Raw genomic sequence first — 22,104 nt, 5'->3', positions numbered from 1 at the left:
AGAAATTTTACATCATGTCATTGTTATCCAGCAATAGAGAAAGATATTTGAGATAAAATTGCTTAAGTCATAGATTCCTTAGATTTTCAGAAATTTGTCAACCAGCAGGAAACAATTCTGTTTACGGTATGTTTCTCCTTGTTCAACAGTAAGCAAGCAATTCAAGTAGATTCAGAATGGCAATTTCATAATGTTGTAAATTTCCTTTTATCTTTTCTGCATTTCACTCCAATGGACTTAAAAAAAAAAAAAAAAAAAAAAAAAATTCATAAGTCAAGATGTTATCAATTCATATGCCCAAAATCTGAGACCCACAGTAGCAACTCTGTCTCCCACGCTTGGTGAATGTGAGTCACCATCTGTTCCAGGCAGTGAATGACTAATATATTTCCCCTTTTCAGAAGTAAACAAAGTAAACTATAATTGCACTTTCAATATGAAGTCAGGAGTCTTATCAGAGAGGCCTAAATTTGAAAATGATTCACTTATATGCCAGTCAGAAGTTTCAGAAAGACAAATATGGCATAATGTATTCTATTGATGAACTTAGATCAGCAAAGATAAATCCAAAGCCCTTCCCATGCTTCTGGAATGTATCTGTATTTCTGAATAATTTGTGTAGATATTCTTGACTCTTACTACCTGTAGATTGTGTTTATATTACCTTATTTCCTTCTTACATTTGAAGTTCAGAAGTAATCTCATTTTTTTTTATTAAAAATAGATTGAACATACTTGGATACAAAAACATCAAAAAAGGAAACTATCACATGTAAGAACTGTATGTAATTAGGAGGCTAAGAATTCTGAATTTGGTGCTTGGTGTATTGTTGCATTTATTATGCATCATGTGCTGCTTGTTTACTGAAGTAAATTGAATCCACCTCAGAAGTTATTTACATTTAAATGTAGCTTAATGCTTTGCTGTGCCACAGGGATGAGTAAAGAGGCTTATCTAAAACAAGAATTGACTCAAAACAAGAGTGCTTCTTAAAATTTTAAAAGATTTGATTAGTCTTAACTTCATTGTTATTTTTGTGCATTTGTCCTGATCTTTAAAGAGTTTGGAATAGTCATGATAAATACAATGAAGCCCTTCTTCCCCTTCACCCCTCTACTCCCCCCCCCCCCCCCCCCAAAAAAAATACACTATCTCAGATCATGAAACTAAATGCAACTTACTGAAATCAAAGGGAGTTACATGTTTGTCTTGTCTGTGAACTTGATCTACTGTTTTTATAACAGAGCCTAAAGCATTATTTACAGTTTGTCAAGACAACTCATCCTTGCTAGTTGCTTACTGAAAACAAAACTGAATACATATATTCTATTACTTACCATCTTATCCAACACCTTAAAAGAACCATAAGAAAAATGGAAAAGAAACAAATATGAACACTAATCAGTTGACCCAAACCAGATTAAAAAATGTTAGCTTCATTTGCATCTGAATTATACTTTTCATCCACTTTGTTAGTAGTCTCCCTTCCCTCTTTAGTGGGGAAAAAAAAAAAATCAGAAGATGATGATGATGATGATTATTATTATTATTATTAACTTGCACAAATTATCTGTTTTCAGGAGCTAGCTCTGGTTTTAGATATTCTTGCTATAAAAATAAAACTCTCTACTGGTGATGCATGAAACATACCTAGCAACAGAAGATATTAAGATCATCCATCAGCAGCTGTACAGTAATCAAAAAGGTTTCATCACTTTCTTTCTGTTGGTTGGCTTTCCTAAAGGCCAAATACAACCTATCTTGATATTCATATCTCAGAGGAACTTCAGGTCATTAAACACATCTCTGTACATTATGATTCATGTGAGAAAATGTTGACATTTGCACTGGGAGGAATAGCACTAGTTAAAGTGCTTTGATTTCATTCCTAGTATATATTCTACCAAAAAAAAAAGGCATTTTTAATTTTTTTTTTTCTCTCAAACTCTTTGTGATATTAAAGTTCTTTGTTTCAGCAGCAATCATAGATCTACTATTGATTAACTGTATAGTAGGGAAGAGAAGTACTACATTATTAGTACGCCTCTGGCAGATAACCAAATATAACTATTATTTTGATGTCTGCTAAAAGAACTGTAGGAGAGAAAGCATATGTAGGTGTATAGTTATGTACCCTTAAAATGAAAGCTTTCTCATGAAACAAAATGATGAATTTAAACCATTACAAAGTTTCAAATTTAATCTCACTAATAAAAAACGTATCCATTTTTTCTTTACATTTAGTTCTTTTCTTTCTATAGTTCAGAACTAAAAAATCAACACTGTTCACTATCACATTCTTTTCTCTGTAGTAGTTTATAAGACCAATAACTAAAGATACAGTAGATCAAAGTATTTGCTTTGATTATCTTTGTTCCTGTGATTGCTTATGTTCCACCCAGCTAATTACACCTTTCTGCTTTCCAGATTTATACAATAATTGCTGGTGAGTGCTTTTTAGAAGGATGCCTGCCAGGAGGACCGAAGAAATGTGAAACAGACATGCTAAGTCACGGCCTGAAACAGTGATTGTACTCCTGGTGGGAAGGCAGGGCCAACCCAGGTGATTTCATGCAATGCAATGCACCTGTGTGACCAGAAGAGGTGGAGCCAGGATCCACCCCTTCCCAGACCTCATTTAAGGGTTGGCAGTGGAGGCAGAGGATATCTCTCTGGAGATGTCTGCATATCTGAGTATTTCTTCCTCTGTTTTTGTACCTACAGCTGCTTCATTTGGGCGTTAAACTCAAGAAGCATATTCTTCATAGTGTATTGTTTGTTTTATCTGTTAATTAAGTCCACTGATCAATCAAGGGTGAGTAAAGATGAACCTGATTTGCTTTAATATTATTAAAATAGTTCTTACATCCTGTTTAGGCAGACTATAAATTAACAGTGTAAATATTTGCCTGAGTATTTTGCAAAAGCATAAGGCAAACAATGAGTGGTATATTTGTGATACTTCAAAATCTTTACGGTATACTGACCTATTGTAATTCCAGCTCTGATATAATTAGTTATTTCCGCATTTAGGTTATTCACATAACTTTCCATTCTGAGTAAAGTGAGCTCAGTGAAACAGCAGCGGGAAGTGTAATGGGATGAGACTGCCCACGTTTCTGTTTTCAGAGGATTCGTTCAATATGATCTTCTATGGGTAGACAATGCAAGTATTTTTGATTATATTAACATAACTTAGTGCAGGAGCAAGCAACATCAAATGCCTAGATTTAAAAAAAATTCCTTATCAAGAAAAAATGCTTGCTACTAATGAACGCCTATTAATGATGCTCATAAAGGGTGCTAAACGTACTGATCATAAAATAAAACTAGAGTCAAATATAAATATGCTAAAACCAGTAAGGTGAGTTAAACTTAATGACAATATGTCTTAAATTGTACTATTTGGGCTCTTTAAAAAGGAAGGTTTTACAGTGAGGTATTTTTGCCTGGGGGGAAAAAAAAACTACTGATTGACATCAGTTCCATACAAAGTTGACTACACTGAGGGGAAACAAGTCTTGTTTCAAAGTTGCTGAGCCTGAGCTCTGGACGACTTCACTCAGAATGAGTAAAAAGACAAAGACCCAGAAGACAGTACATACTACACTGCCTTCACCTAATTCCACATAATAATATAGTCCTGGTTCCTGCTTCTCTTCTATTCCTGAAGATCCTTCTCCTTCCCCTCTTCATTTGTTCCAGGCTTTTTTTGTCTAACATTGTGTGTTCTATTATGAAAAACTTAGCTCAAACAGTCAAAAACTTCATTTAATTAGAATACTGCTTTTGGCAGATATACTCATCTGACATCTCTTTATCTGTATAAGTATGCTTCTTAAGACAGGTCTCATAATAACATTATTTCCTTCACAGAAGTTGTACATGAACTATGGACTGCTTTGCATACATAACTAAGGTAACACTGTTCTCTCCTTATGTGCATATTTATTTTAAAAGAGGCAGGTTCTGAGTTTAACAGTGATCATGATGATAAAATCCAGCTCAGTTTTAGTTAACTTTTTCATAATTCAGAAAAAGTAGTTATAGCTACCCTTAATAAATTTTAAGAGGCAGACAAATCATCTGCTTCCTTTAAAAAATAATTAAGGAATAGTCTTCAATATTACTTTATTTGAACCTCTATTGAAGATAGCTATATATTTAAAAAAAAAAAAAAACAACTACATTGCTGTTTTTGTCATTCTAGGGCAATTGATTTCATCAGAAGTATGACTATAGTTCTAAGTGCAGTGATCATCACAAAGGAATAATGTGAGATCAATAAACATGGAAATCTGAAGAGATGGCAGACAGAAATTGGCACTGAAGCAAATGCTGAGCACAGTGATGAAGTCAAAGCACAAGAATGTTAATACATGGGATCTAGATAAGGAAAGAAGAGATGAGAATGACTAAAGATCTGGAAAGCCTGTATTGCAAGATGTCTTTTTAACTCTGTATTCAATAAGCAGAAGCTTAATAGTTTTCTTGATCATGGTCCTTACTGATATACAAAGGGAAAATTCTTTTCTTTGTTTAAGAAATTGCAGGATCTCAAAGCTGAAAGCTGCCATTTGGAAAACACAGGCCAGAAAGTAGCTGAAGTAGTTGTTCTATTGTAGCAGTGAGGATATTAAAACACTAGACATTTGTCTGTACCTGCTCCCCAAAAGTGTTGGGTCTCTTTCTTCTAGCATTTCAGTTGGAGTACTCTTAAATCTGAATTCAGATTATACTATTGCACCAGTCAGTATCACTTTTTCCAGCCTGAGACCTGAGCATATCCACTGTGGCATGAAGAAGATGCTGAATTCAAATTGGTAACATTTTTGGTTCAATTTTCTCTCCCAGTTCTTTATTGAAATAGGCACCTTATGCTAGAACTTTAGTTTTATAGCACAATGATTCTTCTTTTTAGGTTGCTGAAATGATTGATGTAGAACCTAGGTATAGCATGCTGTACACAACAAGTTCGTTAGTAACACTTTGCAAAAAAACTAGATGAATTTTCTGAAAATAGTGATGTGACTTACATATGCTCCTGTATAGGTTTTTCTGGGTGTTTTTTCTCCGCAGCTTAATCCTTGATATTACATATTCTAGACTATTAATTCATTAAAATCTGTTGAATAGATCTAGGATGACTACAATTCATTTCAGCCTATTAAACTACAGATGCAAAAGATTCATTCAAAATAATTTTCAGATCTCTATAAAGAGCTTAACCATATCTGTAGTATATTTGTTTTGATCACTTAATGCTACTTGCGTAGATCTCTACAATTTATCATAATTTAAACTGCAAATAATAAACAGTAGTGGACAGTATGTATTTTTGGAGGGTCTTAGTATTACCTGAGAACATATATGCTATTACCATAACTAATGTTAAAATGTGTACACATTTCCTCATAAAAGATTTATTTTTGAAAACCTTGGTGCTTTTCCTTCAGATCATGCTTTGAGATGGTGCTGTATCCATGATCTGAAGACCAAGACAACAGGAGAAGAGGAGCAAGAGGGGTCTCTCCAATGTATCAAATTGTAAATGGCTAACTCAAGTAAGTATAACAATATTTTTGTCTCATCTACTGTTTTTTACATAATCTTTAACAACTAGATCTCTGATTTCTTGGAACATTTAGGTCTGGTATATGGGCTACCCAGGGCTGAATAGTCTGCAGCTGCCAATTTACTCTAGCCCTAAGAATTATTCTCCAGAAAAATGCAATTTGCCTTTCTCGTTCTCTGTAGCATTACCAAGAGCACTCATCTTGACATGTATTTCTCCCTGATTTCCCATCTTTCTGGTTAAAATGTCTCATGCATGTGAATCAGCATCCTTTGAATTGCTTGTAGGTTGAAGGTGTGGTAGGTATTCATAAAGTATTTGTGAATGAAGCTGATAGGTCAACTCGAATCTCCTTCCTTAACATCTATATATCTTATTAATTGTACCTTCTTCACAAGCATTTGTTTAAAATGAAAGATTAAGATATGTTAAGGGAACATAGCTATTCATCTGACCTATGAATGCACATATTGCTTATGCATATTGTGACTAATGAGGGTCAGCCAGTTAATGTATTGGAAAACAAACAGAAGTTCTAGATCAGACCTAGATCCAACATAGCAAGAGTACAGAAAGTCATAGCTAGGACAGAGGGAGAAAAAGAACAAAGATTACTTTCTTTCAAGAGAGTTTCTTGTTATATTTTTCTTAGCAAAATACATCAGTGTCAAGAGCATGATATTAGTGAAACCTAAGAAATTCTGTTACATTCCTGTTTGATTTAGCTCAAGCTAAGTAAACTTATGTAAGAGGTTTGTGATATTAATACTTATTATCACTTTTTTTCAAGTTTTTCCAACTTAAAGTCCATAGTGACTCTCCTGTTGTCCTTACTGGGGTGGGGGAGATGCAAGAAGTAGGACAAGACCGCATTTCTGGTTTTATTAAATATGTGTAACTCTATTTCACTTACTTTGTGGCATTAGAGCAGGGAGGAAAGAATATCAGGCTACAACACTATAGAAAATGAATAAATATTAAAAACAGCAGTCCAAGTCATGGCTGGAGAATTTGCTTAATGTTGAACTTAATGGTAACTTTCTGAGCAACAGTGAATTTTCCTATATGTGTATATTTATTTACTATTAACAGTTTGGTTCCTGCAGAATGTTAATGTGTTCAAAGTAGGTAGTAATACCTGAAAGAAAATATCCATTGAATTATTAACCTTACAGTTAAATCCAACTATGGGAAATATGCTGCACAGTAAAATAAGCAGTGATAATAGATGCAAATATGATATTTAGGTAGAGAATTTTCAGTAAAAAGTTGTCAACAATTCTATTTATTGATTCTCTTTTTTTTTTTTTTTTTTTTTTATGACTGTTTTCTCGAGTGCAAATAGAATGTGTTTTCACCCCTTGTCCAGCCTCCTGTGAATATTTACTGAATGTCAAAGGAAAAGAGCAGTGTTCCCTGAGGCTATGGTCTCAGAGGATGTGAACTCTCTAAACTGTCATGCTTTGGATGCCTTCACAGCTTTTGCAAACACTGCAATGAATCCTTCTTCATCTGCAGAATTATGACTTAATCCTTTGCTGACTGTTAGTAATAATAAGACAGTGATATGTCTGTAAATGGAAAGCTAGAAGTTGTGCTATGCTTTTTTTTTTTTTTTTTTTTTTTTTTTTTTCTTCCAGCTGACCTAGGGTGTATTTGAAGCAGTGAATTCTCTAAGGAAAAAATGAAGCTCAGTAAAACGGTTGTCTCTTTCTATAGTACAATACTGAGCATTTATTTTGCCAAGATTCTTATGTTCTGGTTTGGTTCTGGTTCACCAGTTGTCCACTTTACTCATTGAGCTCAAGACTGAACTCTCTTTTAATTGGAATAGCTAGTTTTATCTGAGACAAAACTCAGAGCTCTCAGAGTGGCCAGGGAGGAGGGCAAAATTCCTGAGGCGGTGCGTGTTATGATGGGGTTGGAATCTACTAACACTGGGAGAAATGGTACGGGGAGCGTACTTTCTTGCAGGTCCCCTGAGGAAGAGAGCACCGCAAATATGCCCTCAACTACGGCGCCTAACACCTCATCTGCATCTTCGGCTCCCCCCTCGGCTCCAGCTTCAGACAAACAAGTAGAAGGCGGCACTCAACTGTCTACACTTTTATCTTGCAAAATTGCCCGAGTGCAGGAATCCAAGGTCGTTGAAATACGGATACAGGGATACGGTCCCCCCGCCATATCCACGGAAACCGTTGTATCCTTCTCTGTGTAATCTACCACCACCTGCGGGGACAGGGGGAGAAGTGAGCTGGGGAAGAAGGGGTGGGATGCTAGCCTCCTCTCTAGAGGTGGAAAACAAGCGCGGTAACACCCAGGGGGGTGGGGTCTGTGGAAAAGGCTTGGGTACAGATTGGTCAAAAGTTAGGGAGGTGGTAGGAAAGGAAAGGGAAGCGATGCAACTTACAGGTGCTCGGGTGATAGCGTCCAGCCAGCACCATCCACCCTGATTGTTCCTGAAAGAGAACATCTGGCCAGCACCGTCTGCTCAGGTTGCACCCAATGGAGAAATACAAAATGATGATCGTTGCTGGACCCACTCCCTACCACTGTATCAGGACCCATTGACTTGACCTACATATCCTTTTAAAAGATTGAGTGCGCATGCAACCAATTGGAAGCCTCTACAACAGTCAGTGCTTGATCAAAGGGAGACAGGCAGAGGGGGAGGGATGTGGAGCCTGCAGCTTCCTGTTGCGACTGAAAAGGGTAGCAAAAGAAGGAGAAAGGTGAATTTGCATTTAGGAGTTAAGAGGGATGCACGAACAGATTGTGGGAAGTTTAGATGTGGCCTGATAGAGGAAGGAAGAGTACTGGAGACCTTCCTGATAGTAGGGAATGATAACGGAGGCCCAGAATGGGCCTATATGCCTATACGCATCTGCATTGTACTTAATCCACTGCAGTATACATTGTGGGCATCAGAATGGGTTCCCTTCAGGGACAGGTGGCCAGATGGAGGCCTGGAAAACAAGCAACAAGGATTTGTTTGTGAGAGCAATACTCTGAAAGCTCGAGACATCTGCCTTGATATTGAACAAATGTTTGTCATTTTCAGGTACACTCCAGTGAGGTACCTGAGACAATGTTGGTGTATATTGGGAAGGGATTTGTTTGTATAAGGATCCTTTGTAATTTCATATTCGTAGACAGTGCCAGTAGACCTATCAGCAATCACTCTATTGTCTAATCTCTCTGTCTATAACTTTACCAGGATGTGGCTTTCATTCTTCAGTGTTGGTGACATCACAACAGTTATTCCAGGCTAATTATATGCTGATTAAAGACCTATCACCAGCTGCAATTGGAATGAATCTTGCTTTGGTAAGGAAGCTGTTGGAACATGAGATAACTTGCATCAGAGGCAGTGGACAGAAAACATTCATCATGGTTGACCATGGCAAAAGTGAGATGCATCACGTCCGAGAGAGAGAGTAAAGAAGGAAGGAGAACACAACTGGTGGGACCTGGATGGTACACCAAAGAAACAGGGATGTTTAACTCTACTGCATTTAGTTGTAGTTCAGTTATAATTGTATTAGGTCTAATATTAACACTGGTAAAGCTGGGCATATGGGCAACGAACTTTATGTAGATCGCACATTTAGGACATTGGGATCATTTAGGCAATAGGTTAATTGGTTAGAGTAGGATTATTTGGCAGATTGCCATGTAATGGGTATGTTTTATTGAGCTTGGAGCGGGGCAATTGCAGCAGGTGACTGTGTGACACCCCTCGGTGTGTGACGCAGCAGGACCTCCCAAGCTGTTTGATTGATGTGTAGCACATGCTTTTGGGGCATAGACAATGCACTTAGGGTTTATAAGCTAGAGTTCACGTGTAATAAACTTCATTTTGCTGTTCATCATATTGGTGTATACGTGCAGTTATTTGGTCCTGACCTGGTTAGGGTTAGTAGCGTAGTAGGCAATGCAACAGGCATGGGCACGAGTTTATATAGATGTGGCACCCGAAGCTGCTAAACAATGTGCTTGTCAATGAGCTGTTTCCTGTGTGTGTCTTGGGGGTGGGGAGGGGGGAATAACAGCCGTGTGGATAACATACAGCAAGTAATTCCAATGACTCCTAGTGTGCTATGTAGCAGTTGACTGGAACCTTTGTTATTCTGATTAAAAGCCGTAGATTAATGCAGCTTTCTCACAAATTTGTAAGCTCTTGCATACACCCAAGTCCAGTTCCAAATGACTACTTGGGCCCATTGAGTACTTACAGTGGAGTCAAATTAAGCAGGACTACCAGAGAAGTTAACTATGACCCATTTCCTTTCTTCTCATTTCAATACTATTTGGTACTATCAGAGTTGACAGAGTTTTGTACTCTGATCTCGAGCTAAATCATAAAGCTATCATACTTTAGAAAATCTTTTTCCTCTTAAAAAAAAAAAAAAATGTTCACAGCTGAAAGCAACCTTAGTAGCCCTGTTGCCATTGGTGAGAAGATAGAGATATATTTTTTACTTTTAATTAAGTAGATATATTCAGCAAAGCAACTTAACAATTAAAATTAAATGAGATGTTTTAGAATAATACCTATAAAGGAGAGCATAGATTTGTCAGAGCAATAAGTTAGGTATTCCACACTTGGTGCTTCCTGTTTCTTCATTCCATAGTTGCAACAGTATGACTTTGAACTAACATTCACTATATTTTATGTTAGTCTCTCTCTAAGTAACAAACATTATGCCCGTTCCCTGGCTGGAGGTAGTAACTGGCCCTCTGTTATAACTGAGAGATTTTTGTCTGTACAAGTCCACTGTAATCAAAAAGTCAATGGGAACGTTATCTTTTATCTTACTGGGAACAGTATTGTCCTTACATTTCCAGTTCTGTACCTTTGGTTTGTTTGCCTTTGTTTGTTTGCATTGCCTTTTATAGCTGTTTTGAAGTTTTTTTTCTAGAGGTATATTCAGCTCTTCAGCATTACAAGGAACATTTCCCAGAATGTTTACTGATTATTGAACTACAGTACTATGATTACAAAACCATTTTCATATAACTTCACATCACCTGAAAAGATTAATGTGAGTGTATAAAATGTCTCTACTGCCTACACTTCTATATATCTGTACATTCTCCTTCACTCGTGACCTCTTTCTTCAAATACCTCAATATCCTAGACTTAATACTAAGAGTCTAGTCATAAAATGTGAAAGAGTTTTCCTCTGGAGCTATTCTGAGATTTTTCTAATTAAGTTAAAAAATGACTGATGCTGTAAAGGTCACATATTCCATCTACTCTTCTCTAACAGCGCAATGTCAGGGAATCTGTTTATGATATTTAAGAAGAAGATGTGGGGACTTGTTTTTTAAGTTTTCATGATGATGATGTAACAAGATCTCAGTGCATGAAAGGAACAACAATTAAAAGAAATAAAGCAGAACCAAACAAACTTCTTAAAAAATACTTTATCTTGTAAGACATCTATGGTATTGATAATTTTAGGTTAACTTTTTAAGCAAGTATAGCTTATAAGTACAGGTACACATCTTTGATGTCAGTCTCTTAGGGCACGTGCAAGTTGCAGTATTGTTTCAAATCTCCAGTTACTTTGCAAGGAAACCTTCATGTAACTTAAGCTTCACAAAATGATCAAAGCACAATAACAAAGAATAAACTTGTTGGATCAGTACGTAACTTTAAGGTATTTAAATACTGAGAAGTATTTATGCAGCTGTTGCTTAAGCATAATTTTTGGGTATGCAATGCTCTTCTTTACCTCCCTGCTTTGCTTTTCTTATGGTAATATCTTTCTGTCATATTTACATTTCTATCTTCATATCCAGTTGTTCCCATTTGACCTGGCTTTACTTCTGTTCCAGGAAACACAAAACATCAGATAGTTGTAGCCAGTGACATCCACTGGATTTTTCTCTAAGATGATGTTGTCCAGGGTTTTTTGCTATTAACATTACCTTCTGAACTAAATTTTAAATCCCTTCTCACAGGGATATACATAGAAAGTGTTCAGGAAAATATTTATGGAGGACAGGTGCTAGCTCCCATCACATCTCCTTCTCTGTGTGTTTAATAAGATCTAGCCACTAGGTCATACTCTCATTACTGAAAGCCAAGTGCGGTTTCCTTCGCACATAAAAGGTCTGCTATCAAAGCAGTCTCGCTGGGAAGATGAGACTTTTTTCCCTAAGATTTGCATAAAATTCTTTCAGGGCCTGACAGTAGGAAAAGCAAGGGAGTTAATGCAGCACAGTCTGTTCATACCACCCCCTTACACTGTCAGTTTGACCCTGTTGACTTCCTGGAAGTAGTTAAATGTGGCTTATAGAGATTATAGTCAATACTTGACAGGTTGACACAACATCTAGAAGTATAATAAAGCAGATAGAAACAACATTCTTTTTCCATATGTATAGATAGATGGTTAAGATGAAGTTCCACAGTATTTTTAGGAAGGCATTCTGTCAAAAACTGCAAGAGGATGGATTGTTACCCACAGGAGAGGTTCATCTTGTTAGTGCACTTTCATATCACTAAGTACAAGGTGTCATGCAACGTATTTAAAAAATAAACATTAAAACAATAAAAATGGAAATTAGATTTGAAAAAAGTCTCTGTTGGAGTAAGTGCTAAAACACAGTAACTACTCAGAAGACTGCAAGAGAATTGTGCCAGGCTGTGGAAGGATGGAAAGGATATTGTGAGAAAAAGCCTTAACTGATTGCACGTGTAGTATAGTACAGCAGAAAAACACCAAGACTGTTTCAGAGACCACTCCCAGTATCCTGTTGGTTGTTGGGAGCAGAATATTAAGGAAGGTAAATATGCCTGTATCTTGCCTAGATCCACAAAAAGTTGCAAGTAATGTCAGAAAACTTAAGTCTTAAACTGGAGAAAAAAAATAAAACCCGCCTGTTTCCAAATTTGACTATCACAGTGCTGTGGTTGCTACTTCATATACCAGTCAAAGCATTTGTTGCTGTACTAAAGCACATCCAGAACAATTTCTTTACTCTTCAGTGCAAGAACACATTTTTCAGTTTGTGAGGGGAGGACTGACATTGAGAATTACATTGTACTACCACTCCACCATGAAGGAAATGGGTTTCTTCATCACTTTGTAAAATTTCTTCAGTGAGAACCTCACTGAAATCTGCACATAATTCTCCACCAGCAATTGTGCAGGTAACTGCTCTTCTTATTAAACATTAATTTCATCTTATCCCTTTAATCACTGCATATTTTTCAATTTCTTGTGAAATTATTTTGATGTTCTTCAACATGTGTTGGCAGAAGCTGTTATCCATTCACTCATCAATAGAATTTGACAGAGTAATCTCTGGAACTGAACACATCATGACATGTTGGAAGCAGTTCTTCAACTTAACACAGTGATTGAATTTAATATTAATAACATTTGCATTCTGGCTATGCAAGGAAATATAATGACACAGATTATTAAACTCCAGGCTGGAGGGAGGAAACTAATTGGCTGTAGAGGTCACGAAGGAAATTCCCTTTACTACAGTCTGTCATCTCACAATAGGTTGTTGTATTACCCAAGAGTTCACTTCCATCTAGCATATTAACATCAACCTCTCAAGGGAGGTTACAAGCTAAAATGATCTTATGTTCTGTTCTTTTATAGTAAATCTTATTTTCATATGAAAATTTAGATCTCACCTATTAGTTTTAATAGCAGGCAAACTCATATTTGATACCCTACATGCTATGAATCTTTACCCCACTCAGTTACAAAAGAAATATCTCCTATGATCTACTCATTTTTATTGAGAATACTGTTTAACATCCTAGATATCCAAAATCAGGTAACTGATGAACTATAAGATCCCTTATTATCAGAGAAGTATTAAATGCTATTGAAATTATTTGTCATTGCTTTTTTTCAGTGTACACTTGTATATTATGCCATTCATAGTGATTAATTTCAGATGGCAAAAAGCATAGTTATATAAATACTAATTAGATTGAAATGTGGAGCAGTTCATTCTTTATTCCAAAAGAAAATATTAAGTACAACTATCTGTTTTCTTGTGCTAACAGTATGTAGAATCCTCATAGGAAAATGAACCGATGCAAAGATGTGCCTTTATAAAGGATCATGAAGAAATATCCATCATTTTATGTATTTTAAACACAATCACTCTCCAAAATAGTTGATATTTCTTTCCAAAAATAATTTCTAGTCAGTCTCACCGAATCTGACTTCTTTCCTACCATTATCATATTTTCCGGGAGACTGTACAATCAATGAACATACAGATGATATAGTATATCCAAGAGCTTGGCTTATGTAGTTATTATACTAGAGCAGAAAAGGACACTCACCCATATCCTGGGCTCACGTGGTAAAATCCAGTGGAGTGGATCTCCAGAAGTGATCCTTCCCCACTGGTAGCCAGCTCTTAAATGGGATCCAGGAGAGGTGGAGCCAGGCTCCACCCCTTCTGGCAGCACAGGTGAATTGCCTTCACCTGTGCTCCTGTGGCTGACTCATTGCTCACCTCAGGTGATCAATCAAAGGTTCAGGCCTTGATTCAGCAGTCCCCGTACAATCCACCCTTTCACAGCATGAACCAATGATCAGGCTGACTAAAGAGTAAGCTTCTTCAAATACAGAGATCCGATATACCGTGACACTTATACAATTTCATCACAACGCATGTTGGTAAGATTCAAGATGAATGACTATCGGTGAACATTGATATTCTTTTATGGGCCAGTGCTCGATGATGTCACTGGCAGCATGCAGTCATGAGGTGCAGGTCCTCCCTATATTTCATCAGTCCCATGTAGACCACCACTGGGTGTTGCATGTGATCTGACAGTAACACTGGAACGCTTTTGACGACATTTTGTTCCCTCTGGTGATCCTGAAGGCTCAAAGGCTCTCCAGGGCAAGATACAGGCCGTATTTCTATCCTGGGTCAACACTTCCGCCTGTACTGGGGCACGTCCTGGCAGCCTGTACCACACCTTCTGGCCAGATGTCTGCGGCTGCATAACGATATCAGGCACCAAAGGAGGTGTACTGATCTGCCATAGGGACATGATGGGGGTCCCTTTAGCAATGAAGATTTAAGCGTTGATGACAATATCAGTAGGCCATGTACGTATTACTGGAGGGACTACTGTGCCTCCCACCTTCAACAGTCTTCCCCAAGGTGCAAGTAGGCCACACCATTTGGGTCCTACCTGCACCTTCCAAGGCCATTTTATTCTGTAGGTGCCAGGATCTAAATTCTCAGGGGCAGGGAGCAGAAGATTATTTTCATTACCAATCTGGAGTCTCACCTGATGATCAGTGCCCATAATTTGGATCCTAAGCAGGGGGGCCATGTTGTCTGCAACATTCTCAGGGCACTGGGTATGCCATCTCAGGGTCTTTCATTCACGTCCCACAGGGTTTCATACAGTCTTTTTGTCCACCCCTGCAGGAACTGGGAGTTTGTCTTCAGGGCAGCCTTCAGAATACCGTTGTAACATTCCACGAGGCCTGCCCCCACTGGATTATATGGCAGGTGGAATTGCCATTCAGTGTTATTTTCTTCTGCCCAGCGTTGTATCTTTGCACCAGTAAAATGAGTTCCTTGGTCGCTCTTAATGACTTGAGGTGTCCCGTTGGCAGACATCAGTTTAGCGAGTGCCTTGATGGTATATGCCTGGTTTGCTTTCGATACTGGGTAGGGCTGCAGTAGCCCACTTGCAGTGTCAAAGCCAGTCAGGGCATATCTCGCCCCCTCAGACCAAGGAAGGGGCCCGATGTAATCAATCTGTCATAGCTAGAGAGGATTGTGTCCTCTAGCAAGATGGGCTGTTGTTTCAGGCAATGATCTTGGTCTCATCTTAGAGCAAGCATCACAATCCTGGCATGCCTGGACTATATCAGGTAGCTGTATGGGCAGTCCCCATGCTTTAGCAGCTGCCCACATTGTCTTTTGTTCCGAGTGCCGTAGCTTCTGATGTAACTAATGGGCAATGTTCTCAGATGGTGAATTCTCAATCCATCGAACTTGGGCCAATGTCGGCTTCATCGTTTCCCAGTTACTGCAGGGGCTGATGACCAGAAACATGGTAGACATGTACAGTCCTGTGTTTGACTGTACTCCATATTCTAACCACATGTCCTTGCTCCAGATCAGCCGGCCATGGATAGTCCATTCCTAGGTGGCCAACTGTGCAATTCAAAGAGTGAGCCCCTGGTACACAGCCCAACTATCTGTGCAGATATTCAAGATACCATCACTGGGTTCCTTGGTTATAACCATCCACACAGCTCACAGTTCTGCCCATTGGCTGCTCTGACCATCCCCCTCGTCAAACCAGATTGTCTCAGTGGAAGGATGGTATGCTATTGCTCTCTACTTGCTTGGATTACCCTTGCTGGACCCATCCGTGTACCAGGCATCTTCAGGGATAGGATATTTTCCCTCCTGAACGGGACTCTTCTCTAGTGGAGTGACCAGTATTTCTTTTGGTGAATCACTGTGATAGGTTACTGGGCCTAGGATCTTCTGGAGTTCTTCTTTCAAGGGTGATGAAGACAGACTACTCTTTGGCTGAGATAGGTGACCCATCGTGCCACTTTTTGTGCTTGGGCCACCCCTGTCTTATGAAGGTGGGTCAGATCTTCCACCCACCCCTGAATCGGCAGAGTGGTCTTAACTAAAACTTCAGCCGTTTGAGTTATTGGCTCTACTGCCAAAAAGGCAGCCAATAACTGTTTTTCAATCATACTGTATCTTTCTTCTGCTCCATGCCAGACCTGAGACCAGAAACCAATGGGGTCCAAACAGAACTCTGTTGTTGACACAGGCCCCAACCAAAGTCATCTTGAGTAACTCAGCTGGGAGGGTAGGATCAAATGTAGCCAATGCCTGGGCTTAACTGCCAGTTTCACCTGTTGGAAAGCATCCTGTTCTGTTTTTCCCCAGCCCCATAGCTGCCCCTTTTTTATGAGTCTGTACAGTGGCCTTAGCAGCTGCACTAGGTGAGGTATAGAGGAATGCCAATAACCCAATATACCTAGGAACTCTTGAGGCTGCTTCAGTGAAGTAGGGACAGGGAACACCTGAACCTTATCTATGACAGCACTAGGTAGTACTTTGGTCTTTCCTGATCAAACCACCCTGTCACGGTTCTATGTTTTTTGAGTTTTTTTTGGGTTTCAGTATTCCACATCAAAACATCACGTAGTGTACGGGCATTAAAGTGTTAACGCCCCAATTAAGCTAGTATACATGGAGCCCTGAGCAGCAGCAGGCTTTAGAACAGATTAAACAGGAGATAGTCCGTGCTGTGGCCCTAGGGCCAGTACAGACAGGACAGGGTATAAAGAACATCCTCTATACTGCTGCTGGGGAGAACGGTCCCACTTGGAGTTTGTGGCAAAGAGCCTCAGGAGAGACCCGAGGCTGACCCCTGGGATTCTGGAGTCAAGCCTACAGGGGGTCAGAAGAGGGCTACACTCCAACTGAGGAGGAGATCTTAGCCGTGTATGAGGGGGTTCAGGCTGCTTCTGAAGTAATCGGTACTGAAACACAGCTTCTTCTGGTGGTGTTCCAAACTTTTTCAGGGTCGTGGTCTTGGTGTGGGTGGTTAGGAACAAAGTTAGGGTCATACAACATTTCCACCACACCTATTTCCCTCAAATACTGGATACCCTTTTCAACTGTATCCCATTTTTTCATCGCAATCTTCAAGCCATTTTTGAAGGGATACTTTTCCTTCACGGCTATTAACACCCGTTCCCAGAGGGTGGTAGCCTCATCCGAACATCGACTAATTCCTCTATCAATAGCTGGATCTCTGGCAATGGCACCTAGTTGGCGAGCTTCATTACCATCATCAAACAAGCCAAGAGGATGAAACCTCTCTGGGAGGAAGGGCGATGGAGGAAGAGCCAGGCGAGGGGCCCTCCTCAGAACCACCACCATCGCGAAAGGCAAAAGGGAAAAATAAGAGACATGCAGAAGAGAGTGATGAAGAGGAAGTCTCTATTACTACTTGCTGGCCTCTAAAGATGACTGAAATCCAAGGTTCAAGAAAGGAGTTTACACGGCACCCGAATGATTTGGCTTGATTTGGCTGATTCCAGGTACCTATCCCTGTACATTACAGAAGTCACGGGATCTGGAATTGGGGCATTAATACTTTAATGCCCCGTACACTACATGATGTTTTGATGTGGAATACTGAAACCCCCCAAAAAACAAAAAACATAGAACCATGACACACCCCCAGGAATTTTACAGGCAGGCCCAGACCTTTCACCTTTTGAGGATTTATAGCCCATCCTCTCTGTTGCAAATAGACAGTTAATGAATCTGCCACTTGTCCTACCGCCTCCAGTGAGTCAGATGTCAGCAGGAGATGATCAATATAATGATATAAGTTAACAACATCAGGTTTTTTCCAATCAGCCAAGTCACACACCGCTAGATTATGACAATACGTTGGTGAATGCACATACCCCTGTGGCAGGACCTGAAAGGTCCACTGCGTGCCTCCCCACGTAAACGCAAACTGATCTTGCGATTCTTCAGGAATTGGGATACTGAAGAATGCATTTGCTAAATCTAAGACACAACGATAGGTTTTTATCTCTCTACTCAATGTGTCCATTAGGGAGACAATATTGGGTACAGCCACATGAATAGGCGGCATGACCTTATTTAATTCTCTGTCATGCACTGTTATTCTCCATGTGCCATCCAACTATCACACTGGCCATATGGGGGAGTGTATAACCAAGATGTTATAATTGCAATATAATCAAAAGAGTAAGGCAAAGCTGTATAACCAAGATGTTATAATTGCAATATAATCAAAAGAGTGAGGCAAAGCAAACAAGGATCACAAAAGAGAATAAGTAGAAGAGCTTACCCTGGGGTTGAGCTCACTAGAAGATATCAAAGAGGAGGATCTCCAGAAGAGATCCTTCCCCTCTGGTAGCCAGCTCTTAAATAGGTCCAGGAGGGGTGGAGCCAGGCTCCACCCCTTCCGGCAGCACAGGTGAATTGCCTTCACCTGTGCTCCTCTGGCTGACTCATGGCTCACCTCAGGTGATCAATCAGAGGTTCAGGCCGTGACTCAGCAGTTCCCATACAGGGAGTTACATGGGCTGTGTGCAGGTCTTATAATACCCACTTTTTCTAATTCCTGCACCATTTTAGCTATTTCATCCTGCTCACCCAGGAGTCTATCCTTAGTTCTGTTGGTATATATGGCCTAGCTGTTACATGTAAATGTGTTTGGGCAGGGGCCATTGGTCAGGGGCACCCCTGCCAGTCTATCTTGTACTTTCTTTGTCTTTTGAGTTATAATAGGACGGAGTTCCAAGGAATCTGCCATAAGTGGAACCTCTAGATCTGACTTAGAGTTTTTGTTTTCCTGTTCAACCAGGTCTGTTACTTCAGAGGTGTGGTTATTATCTATTGAAATACTGCAGACCTGACCTAGGGAATGTAAACTTGGTCTTTCCCCTGTTAATACATTAAGTCCCTGTACCAATTTTTCAATAAGATCTTTTAATAGCTGATTTTCACTTTCCAAGGTGTCCGATCTTATCTCAGCTTGATTTAAGGCATTTAACAGTAGCCATGCAACTGGGGATGCAGCTAACTGCTTTTCTTTTGTAGTTAGGATGTCTCTGTCTAAGCCTTGAAAGCATTCCATCATGCGGAATGGGGAAATATTCCCCATAGTATGCAGGGGACCCCATTTCTCAACTATAGTTACTAATTGGTAATAAAGAAATCCCAGAAACCCTGAGATCTGCCAGGGGATCATTTTACTTAAGGGGGTGATGTTCTCCCCCCTAACCCATTTATACAAATTCCATAGAAAGGCTATGATATAAAGTATATTTGGCCTGCCTGGCTCACCAACGTACAATCAACGATGATACAGTATACCCAAGAGCTTGGCTTATGTAGTTATTATACTAGAGCAGAAAAGAAGGACACTCACCCTATCCTGGGCTCACGTGGTAAACTCCGGTGGAGTGGATCTCCAGAAGTGATCCTTCCCCACTGGTAGCCAGCTCTTAAATGGGTCTAGAAGAGGTGGAGCCTGGCTCCACCCCTTCTGGCAGCACAGGTGAATTGCCTTCACTTGTGCTTCTGTGGCTGACTCATTGCTCACCCCAGGTGATTAATCAGAGGTTCAGGCCTTGATTCAGCAGTCCCCATACAGGGACATTCATCATCTTTCATTTCTAGGAGGAGAAGTGACTGAGTATTTGTTATAGTTTTTATTTCCTGAGAATATTTTCATCTGCTGTTGTCAAGTAGGGCTATCATACAGTGCTTGAGTTTGCACTGACATCAGGGATCAGCGACAAACTCTTGTTGACATTTACCTTTTGTTTTGTGCTTGGTAGGGGCAGTGCAGAAACTTTATCTTACAGAAAGCATTAACAGTGCAGATTACTTAGAAACCTCCTATAGACCTCTAATCTTTTCAAGGATCACAAAAAAATCAGGAGCAAGCTACGTGCCGAAAAATTTTGTGTCCAATACTTGTGATTTAAAATGTACTGCTATAATCAGAAGAGATAGATAGTTACCTCACTGAAGTGTCCACACCTGTTACATGAGCAAGTTTCCATAGTCTTTTCTTAATAATTTAAGAAGTAATTATTAAGTAATTAAAAAGTGTTTCCTGTATGCAGTAATATAGTTTATTTTGTCACAGTAATGCCTTGCCATAATGCAATGGATAATACAACAATAACAGCAGGTTAGCAGAGACCCAGGCTGCAGCAAGTGAGAATAATCCCAAGTGCAGTAGCTGCAGATACAGAAACAAAGGAAAAACAGCTGCTTACCTTTGGAAGGACTCAGGTTGGTAGGGATTTCCAGAAAGATATCCTCAACTCCACTACAAACCCTTAAATGATATCTGGGAGGGGGTGGATCCCAGTTCCACCCCTTCTGGTCACTCAGGCACATTGCATGCATCTGAGCTCCCTTGGATTGTCCTGCCTTCTGGCCAGGTGCTCAATCATTGGTTCAAGCCCTGACTTAGCATTTCCACTACACTTTCTATTCATACAAATGATCCTTACAGCATCAATAAGACTGACTAGATCTGGAAATGCTGGGTAGTTATATTGTCAGAAGTGAAACTGTGTGTAATTCCAAATGGTTACAAGTTTTAAATTGTTCTGAAATCTGATGGATAATTCAGTTTCTATCTCAGATGTTAAACTTTAAGATTTGAATAGAAAAATGTGTCTCACCAAAATTGCTAATGATTTGTTACAGTGGAACCTGGCTTTGTAGTGGCTGTAGAGTTTCTTTAGTCCTCAGAAATCCCTATTTACGTAGATGTTCTCAAACATACGGACTAGACTTGCCATAATTTATTTGAAAATTTCAGAAGTAGGAGACAATGTTACACAACTGAAAGTAACATGCATTCAGTTGCCAGTTGTTTTTAACTGAAATTAGTAAATTTAGGCAGGAGTTAGGCAGGATGGTTCCTCTGGAGGTCTCCAACCAAATTGCTCATTCCAAGAACTTACTTTAAAGATGTTTCTGGTTGCTCAGTGTCTTGCTCAGTAGTTTGAAGATCTACAAGCATGAGGATTCCATGGCTTCTTTGGGCAGCGTTTTCAGTGTCTAACTGTTCTCCTGACAATTTTTTTTTTTTTTTCCTCATCTTCATCTGAGTGCATGACCAACTTGCCAAATATTCATATATTTGCATTGCATAATCACATCCAAAAGATAACAGGCACTAAACAAACATGTAAGAAAGCAACTTACTGCCCCACTGAGATATGAAATAAGAATGTATACAAATGTATAAGACAACTTCATACTGAATTAACCCCATTATAAAGTTACTTGTCTAAGGAGGCAGCTGGTTGCTTCTTACTGGCCATCCTTCTTAAAGAGAGGCAGAATATGACTTTTGGCATGGCCAGCTAATTCTCAATTCTGAGTGTGTTTGACTTCAAACTAGAAATTCTGATCACAAATGAAGACTGTCAGGCAGTTGATAAGAAATTGAGACAACAGACCAAAACATCCAATTCCTGTCTCAATCATACATGCAATTTGTTTTCTAACAGTGTAATTTGTCTTGTAACTTGGTTGACATGGTGTTGATTTCCAACATAAGTCACCTTTTCTTGCAGTGATACAGATGGCTTCCCAGTTAATGCTCAAAATGTCATAAATTTGTCATACTTAAGTGTCTCCAATCTGCCAGCATCTAGCAAATTTGTCAAGGTATTTGCTTATCTGTGATCAGCTTGTTTCCCACATTGGTACTCCTAGCATTGAGTTAAACCGCTCAAATGTTGAACAGAATATTAAGCAACCAGTGATATGACCTTATCAAAGAGACATCATCTCAGAAACTTGAATCTAGCATTAGTCAAATGTTGATTCTTGTAAAAGAAAACATCTTGTTTTTGGAGACACAGTGTTTATTGCTGAGTCATATGAAACATTAAACAGAACATAATTGTGAACAATTTCTTTTCCTTTCAGTATAATCTTTGCTTTTTTGTTG

The 22,104-nt window shown here is 39.2% G+C and overlaps 1 long non-coding RNA gene across 4 annotated transcripts; it reads left to right on the top strand.

Annotated features, from left to right (window-relative positions):
- Positions 1–1,187: 1,187 nt before the first annotated feature.
- On the top strand, positions 1,188–14,296 carry LOC125691027 (uncharacterized). Of its 4 annotated transcripts, XR_007375885.1 has the most exons (6): positions 1,188–2,564; positions 2,726–2,816; positions 3,878–3,920; positions 4,699–4,824; positions 5,458–5,565; positions 7,217–14,296. It is a non-coding gene; the product is annotated as an uncharacterized LOC125691027 (long non-coding RNA). The 4 variants fall into 4 exon arrangements; XR_007375886.1 differs by lacking the exon at positions 2,726–2,816 and having other exon boundaries at positions 1,188–2,695; XR_007375883.1 differs by having other exon boundaries at positions 1,188–2,816.
- Positions 14,297–22,104: the final 7,808 nt, after the last annotated feature.

Source organism: Lagopus muta, chromosome 3, assembly GCF_023343835.1.
Source record: "Lagopus muta isolate bLagMut1 chromosome 3, bLagMut1 primary, whole genome shotgun sequence".
NCBI lineage: Eukaryota > Metazoa > Chordata > Aves > Galliformes > Phasianidae > Lagopus > Lagopus muta.
Note: the sequence above shows the minus strand (reverse complement) of the source record. Positions and strands in the feature narration are given on the sequence as shown.